At 36.0% G+C, this 8666-nt stretch overlaps 1 pseudogene; it reads right to left on the minus strand.

Annotated features, from left to right (window-relative positions):
* Positions 1-1095: 1095 nt before the first annotated feature.
* On the minus strand, positions 1096-1193 carry LOC144227039 (U6 spliceosomal RNA; annotated as a pseudogene).
* Positions 1194-8666: the final 7473 nt, after the last annotated feature.

The raw sequence follows: 8666 nt of genomic DNA on the forward strand, positions 1-8666 counted from the left end.
CAACAATTTTGAATGCAATATTAAACATTCAATTTATTTTTCATAAATGTAGATGGGCATAATAGTATTTCCTCCCACGAAGAATATATTTTCAAAAACAAAAGCAAAACACATTCATCTCTTCTTCATCTTGACCGGTCTCCTGACTTCACTCAACATTTAGCTAAATAAAAGACTAATAAAAGCCACTTGAAACATGATAATTAGAAGATTTAGAAGACTTCAAATTTAATTCCCCAAGATGTATTGAAAACATGAGAGAACTAATTGTGAAAAAATAATAACTATCATTTGAAGACAATGTGATTTGTGTGACTCCCTGTGTTGTGTGTCACTATAAACACTTCTCATTTAATCTTCTTTGTAAGATCTTTCTTTGCAAGATGAGTAGGTATCCATACATTTCAAAAGGAAAACTAAGATCACAATAAAGTCATATAAGTGCTCCAATTTCAGAAAGCTGGTGTGTGTTAGAGGTGACAGCGCTTATGTTTTCCTTACATCAGTATATCAGCATGGTTCTATTGATTGCAGAGAGAAAGCAGAATCTTTGTAATTTTGATTCCCCCTTGAACACCCACAAATTAAGTTATCTTTCTGCATAAACATGGATATCCTTCCATAAATTTCAAAGTAACATTGAACAATGATTTGTACCTGATATGCATTTTATATAATTCTTTGCAAGTATTTCTGAACACTTTCTAAAATGCTCATAAAGATATGTTATGTCATAGAGATTATCCTGGGTTCCCATAGGAGTTCTATTATAAAATTAACTGAGCACATTATGTATTATCAATGTAGTTGTGCATAAATGCTTTTAGGTATAATTTTTGCATGGTTGTTTGTATATGCTGACAATAAGTGAGTATGTAGGTATCCGAGAGGATGTTTTACATTATTAAAACAATATGCCTTCCGGAAAGATTATCCATCATCAGAGTTGTTAATGCTTAGGAAAAAAGTGTTTGTCAAGTAAACTTGTTTTAGCTATTCAAAAGATGCTTCCAGACTCATAGCCTATATTTACCTTTATGTTCATCATAAAATGTTCCTGTTTCTTCACTTGAAGGACAATAATACCCAACCTGTAACTCAATGTTAAATGTTTTTTGTGTTTTTTTNCAGGGGCCATGCTAATCTTCTCTGTATCGTTCCAATTTTAGTATATGTGCTGCCGAAGCGAGCACTGTTTGTTTGTTTTTAATATCCAATATTACATCACTTAAAGTTAATGATGACAAGTGTTTAGAATCACTTGCTTTTGAAGTATATGATTGTATATTATAGACAATTCCTACTAAATCTGTATGCCTCTCTCCAAATGAATTGAGTGAGTTTAACTCCACACACATATTTGCACGAACATATACACTCACAAATATAAAATTATGTTTGGGATCAATTTTTCTGTCACAGATAGATAAAATACTCTCTGGGTTTTTTTAATTGATTTTTTAAAATTTCACACAAACATTGTAATTTATTATTTCAGCTTTAATTCTGATAACCACTCAGTGCACAAGATATCAAATATAATGACAATTTGATACAAAAAAAAAAGATATGCTGATGGATATGAATAACTTAACCACATTCTTTCCAGTCTGAGAAAAGTTTAAAATTATGTTTGCTAAGATTAGTGCCGGAATGATATACAAGACAGATATTTTTTTGACAATTCTTTGTACATGTTCACATGTGTGAAAAATTTAAATCTTACAGACTTCTTTTATATTGTCTGCAAATGTGGAAAGTCAGATCACAGGCTTCATATACAACTTTCTATTCAGTAAATGAATTTAATTATCTGTACTGCATTCACAATTGCCAAAGACACAGATGCATTAGAACTTGGGGCGTGCTTATTTTAAATACCAGTCATTAACTTGGTCTGTGAGCTCAACCCTATTACACTCAGCAATGTGCTGATTCTTTAATTTTTCTTTTATTTCTTATGTTTATTGTTTTTGAGAGCAAAGGAGACAGAGCATGAGTTGGGGAGGGCCAGAGAGAGAGGGAGACAAGAATCCAAAGCAGGCTCCAGGCTCCAGGCTCTCAGCACACAGCCTGATGTGGGACTTGAACCCACAAACTGTGAGATCATGACCTGAACTGTGAGGTCATAACCTGAGCCAAAGTTCGACGCTCAACTGCCTAAGACATCCAGGTGCCCCCGATTCTTTTTTTTTTTTTTTAATTTTTAAAATTTACTTTTGAGGGAGAGAGAGACAGTCAGAGCACAAGCTAGGAAGGGGCAGAGAGAGGTGGAGATGCAGATTCCAAAGCAGGCTCCAGGTTGTGAGCTGTGAGTCCAGAGCCTGATGGGCTCTTGAAGTCACAGACTGTGAGATTGTGACCAGAACTGAAATAAGACCTTTAACCGACTAAGCCCCCAGGCGCCTCTTGCACATGAAAAAGCAGTGAAGGTAAAACAGCTATTGTGTCTTTTTCAAAACGTATTTCAAACAGTGCTTATATTTGAGGATAGTTTATCGATGGATGAGGCAGCAGGAGACAGTAGGGCAGGAACGGATTGCTTCCGTGAGTTCTGCCCTTCCATGGAGTAGATGTGGACTGCCATATAAGATGGAAACTTCTATGTACCGCGAGGTCTCGGCTATATATTCAGAAGATCAAGCTGAAGAGCCCTTCCATTCTGCAGCTGACTTTCATCCTTTTCCTTGAACTCTTGATACTGATTATATTGAAGATCTTAATATATGGGTTTGCCACAGCTCTCCAGTTAGCTTCATATAATTGCTTTCAGTCTTAAGTCTTGCTCTTCTTGTCAAGGCCATATATTTTGGGTCTTCTTTTTAGAAGATTTCTACCAAAAAAGAAAAAAAAGCCTTCTGTATAAAATATCTGCCAATTCCCCTTTTCTCCCTCTCCCTCCCCATTTACAATATAACATCTTCACCTAAATAGAATTAAAAGGTTTGCATTCAGTAACCACAAAATTCATTTACAGTTCATTTTATACAAATTTTGCTTCATTAATTAAGATGTGGTCTTAATCCTCAGTTAACACAGTAGACTGCCCCTAGTGATTCCCAAAATGTTTATCCAGGCTCATATTTTTCTCACCTCTACTACTGAACGTGTTATATATGGAATAAATTAATATATATGTGGAATAAAACTTTCAGTCACTAATATATAACTGTATTTTAATGTTTATATGTTATGTAGTTTATAGGGGATCCTGGGTGGCTCAGTTGGTTAAGCATCTGACTCTTGATTTTGGCTCAGGTTGTGATCTCATGATTGTGGGATCGAGCCCTGTGTTGGGCACCACGTTGAACATGGAGCCGGCTTGGGATTCTCTCTCCCTCTCTTTCTGCCCCTACCCTGCTCACACTCTCTCTCCCTCAAAATAAATAAGTAAACTTTCAAAACTTTTGCTTATATATGGAATGAATATATACTTATATGTATTAATTATGTGATTAATATAGCATTGATATAATTATAAAATATAACAAATAATAAATTTAATACATATTTACATATTAGATAATAATGTTTATAAATTTATGTATAGTTACACATATATAGTTTTATATTAAATATACTTATATAATGTTATTTATTAATTATACTGTATTATAAATCACTTTGAATCAGTTATATTTCATTTTATTTCTTTTTTTTTTAAATGTTTTATTTATTTCTAGGAGAGAGAGACAGTGTGAGCAGGGGAGGGTCAGAGAGAGAGGGAGTCACAGACTGAAACAGGCTCCAGGCTCCGAGCTGGCAGTCAGCACAGAGCCCGACGCGGGGCTCGAACCCACAAACCGCGAGATCATGACCTAAGCAAAAGTCGGAAAGTCGGACGCTTAACCGACTAAGCCACCCAGGCGCCCCTATTTCATTTTATTTCTGAGTACTTAACTCACTTTGCTTAGTTAGACATGGCCAAGTCAAGCAGGTGAACATACTCTGTGGTGGTCTAGAATTAGCCACTGGAATGCAAAGTCGCTTCCTTGGCAGGAAGTAGTAATATGTATATTGGGGCTAAGAAGACTTTGAAATTAAAAGAATCAGACCCACAGCCTGCATTGGTTTTCTATTGCAATGTGTCAGGTTTCCATAAATTTAGCAGTTTAAAGCAATATAAATATATTATCTCAGTGTCCCTAATTGGGGAATCTGGGCATGTCATAGCTGAGTCACATGCTTAGGGGAAATACAGGTATTGGAAGGGGTTCTGGGCTCATTGAGTTTTGGGGTCCTGTTTCAATCTCATTAGTTGTTAACAGCATTCAGTTCCAAGAGTATCCCTACCATTCCACTGCACAACATGGCACCCAGATTCTCTGAGGCCCATAGGAGACCCATCTGCTATTATGACCTGTACATTCTCTTTTAAAGGATCACCTGATAAGGTCAGACCTATTCTGGACCACTTCTCTTTTAATTAACTCAAAACCAACTTATTTGGGATCTTAATTACATCTACTCAGAGCTCCTGCTCACATTCAAGGGGAGGGGATTATACAGGTGGAGGTACACACGGCGGGGGCGGGGGGGCAGGCATCCTGGAGGGTCAACCTAAAATTCTTCCCACCAGCTTCTGCCTTCTTTAAAGCAGAATTTTATATAATCCTACCCCCCAAACTTGAATGCTAATGGCTAGGAGGAAAAGGCACCGAGGCACAGAAAGTGAACACACGCTGAGAAAAGGAGTGGGGGAGATATAAATTGGCAACTCTGACTTGCATGCGGGGGCTTGTTGAAGGGTCCAGCTTTCATCAGGGCACACAGCTACAGTGGAGGCCTCTCCAGATTCAGGTTTCTTTGCCGAGTGGCTGCACTCTGGATCAGAGTGTGAACAAAAACAAGGGGCAATTGGGGAATCCAAAGATGAGGCATTGGAGTGGCCTTGGATGGAATCTGGGCAAGCGAGAGCATGGGTGGAAGTGCGAGGCACTCGCATCCATGTGTCTCACTCTTACCCAACAGTGAGATTGTGAGGCATCTGTGGAAGGAATTGTGGCAGCACCTTTATCAGTCTCTAAGTTGTGTCTCCTTGAGTTTTGAAAGAGAATAAGATAGTTGACCAAGTAAGTCACAGAGGCTCTTCAACAGTTCTAAGGAACATTATGCACTGAGATAATATCTTTAAAAATCTTAAGAAAACTATCTTAATAAATCACACACCATTGGAAATATACTATATGTTGTGTTTTGTATGCTGATTTTGCCCCTTGGCATGGCTTATCTCCCTCCCTCTCTCTCTCTCTCTCTCTATCGCCATATCACTGTTGAATCTTCTACAAGTAACTTTTAATGCCTAATGTGCTATATTGAGACTTTGTTTTATTTTATTGAAATTTTTTTAGTGTTTATTTTTGAGAGAGAAACAGACAGATTGCAGGTGGGGGAGGGGCATAGAGAGAGGGAGACAGAACCCAAGGCAGGCTCCAGGTTCTAAGCTGTCAGCACAGACCCAATGCGGGGCTCCAGCCCACAAACTGTGAGATCATGAACTGAGCCAAGGCCATTGCTCAGCTGACTGAGCCACCCAGGTACCCTTGGATAGTTTCTTAATAATCACCATGCCATTACCATGGCTATTGAAATAATACACCAATACCACATAATACCCTTATAAAGTTCATTTTTAATTTGCTCAAATAAGAATATACAAAACACACATTCTGTAATTTTTTAAGTGTTAATAAAATTGATAAACACTGTCCAGACTGTCCAGGAAAAAATAACAGAAGGTACACATTACAACTATTAAGAATAAGACAGAGGGCATTTACCACAGACTTTAAAGGTTTTAAAATGATAATAAGACAAACTATGACTAACTTTATCCCACAAATTTGACAATTCATATGAAATTAATAAATTTCGTGAAGCGGAGATTAGCCAAAGCTCTCACAGAGAAATAGACAATCTGAGTAGCTGTACATCTTCAAGGAAAGAAATTGAATTTGTAGTTATAACCATCTAAAAAAGAAATATCCAGTTTCATTGGTCTAGATACTTTCTACCTAACATTGAAGGGTTATTTGAACAGATACCACCAAAGAAAATATATAACCACAAGAAAAGATCCTTAATATAGTTGGCCATGAGAGAAATGCAAATAGGAACGACAATGTGAAATAAAGAGAGAGACACACACACAGGAAGGAGGAAGGGAGAGAGGAAGGAAGGAAGGAGTGAGGGAAGGGAGGGAAGGAGAGGGAGAGGAATGAGAGAAGGATGAAAGAAAGGAGAGAAAGAAATAAAAAAAGTTTAAAAAACAAAACAAAACAAAGACAACCTGACCACACCAAGGACTATTGATTTTTGCAGTTTCCTGTAAGGGAAGCATGCCCTTAGCACATGCTGCAGAAACCTTATCCCCTGGCCATTGCCAAAGTAAAGTGAAACTTTATATTTACCCCAAACTCTCTGCATGAACACGTTTAGTGACTTTATTGGCAATCACCAGAATCTCTAAATAACTTAAACACCTGTAAGTGGGGAACGGATAAACTACACACTCACACAACAGAACGCTCATTTACAATGAAAGTGAACGATGTGGACATGTGTGGGTGAATCTATGCATTAAGCTAAGTGAAACAAACAAGGCCCAAAATTTTGTCTACTCAATGGTCCTATTTTTATGACATCCTGAGAAAAAGAAAACCACAGAGATACTCCAACAGTATGCATTTGTCAGAACTGATGAAACAATAAACATAAAAAAGACTTTTTTTTTTTTTCCAAGAGGGTTCATTTATACATGTAGATTTTTATGAGTACAGTATGGGGCTGTATAGGTATTTTCTCTTCCTTATGATTCTTTAACATTTTGTTTTCTCTAATGAGTAAAAGAGTACAGTATCTAATACATAAAACACTCAAAATATGTATTAATTGACTCTGTGTTTTTGCTAAGATTTCCAGTCAATGGTAGGCTGTTAGTGGTTAAATTTTGAGGGAGTCAGAAATTACATGTGGAGTTTTGACTATGTAGGGGGTCAGCACCCTTAACCTTCGCATTGAGTCAACTGTACTTGTTTATACTTAATATTTTGTTAAATTACATCAGTAGTTTCTTCTATTTGCTTCAGAACCACGTATGCCCCATTCTTCACCTTATAAATTTGCTGTCTCATTAACTTTGAACTTTACAACAGATAACTACTAAAAAAAACTAGTCCTTTGGCTGTATTTATGCTATCCTTGATAACTAAAAATGGAGAAAAATACTAATATTCTTGAAGAGTTATGCAGAAATTGGTTTACAGTCAGATAAGGGTAAAGGAGAGATTTGAAAATAGACTGACTTATGTTCCTTCCTAGGATCTTTCATTTTTTTTATTATTTTTATTATTTTGTTTGATTTTTTTTCCCAGATGTCAATAGGATTTGTACTTTATCTTCATAATTCAAACATTTTAGTATGTTCCTCTTATTGGAATTTTCTGGGCATGAGAAAACTCTTGAATCTGTGTAGTTATGTCATTTTCAAATTTTTCTCCAATTTTGTGTGACTATTTATCTTACCTAATTAAGTTTTCCTCAAGAAGAATAACTCTTATTTTTCTTTACTGTTCTGTTAAAAGGGGGCTCCTGTTCAAGATCGTCTTTCATGTTATTGAATATTTTCTCTATTTCATGTGTATTTCTTATCACTAGTATTATTTTGATAGGGGAGAATTATTGCATACACTCAAGAAATCAAACATTATAGTAGTATAAGTATGACATCCTTTCAGTCCTGTCTCAAGTGTTAACAATTGTCTCTGTTTTTAATACTTTAGAGATTCATATTTGTATGCATGAGTGTATATGCATATCAAAATTCAATTCTTGGGTCAAGATCATATCTTTTTTAAAAGTCTTTACAACCACCGATAGTCATTTATCCCCCATCAAATCACATTGTTTAAATCCTACCATAATGTGGTTGTGAGTGGGAAATATGTACACCTTCTAGAGGAGAAATTGATTAAATGTGTCAAAATTGTAAAATACAATTACTACTCTACCTGAAAATCCTATTACTAGGAATTCAAACTAAAGCACTGTCAATGGATACAGATACTGCTTGTAGTAACGTGATTAAAAATAGTCAAAACAACTCTAAAACAGCTAACATTATCCCCCAGTAGGTTCTAAACTATGTAAATCATGATGTAAACTACAGTGGAATAGTACTGTATTAATATCTTCTCTGCCTTCACCCGAAAGAAGGATGTAGCAAAGTGTATCTGGAATAAAATTATCTCCAAAAAACAAAATACACACAGAGCACATATAGTGCTTAAAAAGGTACCAAGAAGTATGCAAATAAAATAACGTACACACACACATGTGCACGTGTTTTTGTAAATCAATCCGATTTACAAATGCGCCAAAAAACATAAGATACCTAGGAATAAACCTAATAAAGGGGTAATGATCTGTATTCTGAAAATTATAGGACATTTATGAAAGAAACTGAAGATGATACAGAAAAATGGAAAGACATTTGAGGCTTATGGATTGGAAGAACAAATATTGTTAAAATGTCTATACTACCCAAAGCAATCTACACATTTAATGCAATCCCTATCAAAGAACCAACACCATTTTTCACAGAGCTTGAACAAACAATCCTAAAATTTGTATGGAACCACAAAAGACTTCAAATAGCCAAAGCAGTC

This window comes from Crocuta crocuta, unplaced genomic scaffold (genome assembly GCF_008692635.1).
Source record: "Crocuta crocuta isolate KB4526 unplaced genomic scaffold, BGI_CrCroc_1.0 scaffold32, whole genome shotgun sequence".
In the NCBI taxonomy this organism is placed as follows: domain Eukaryota; kingdom Metazoa; phylum Chordata; class Mammalia; order Carnivora; family Hyaenidae; genus Crocuta; species Crocuta crocuta.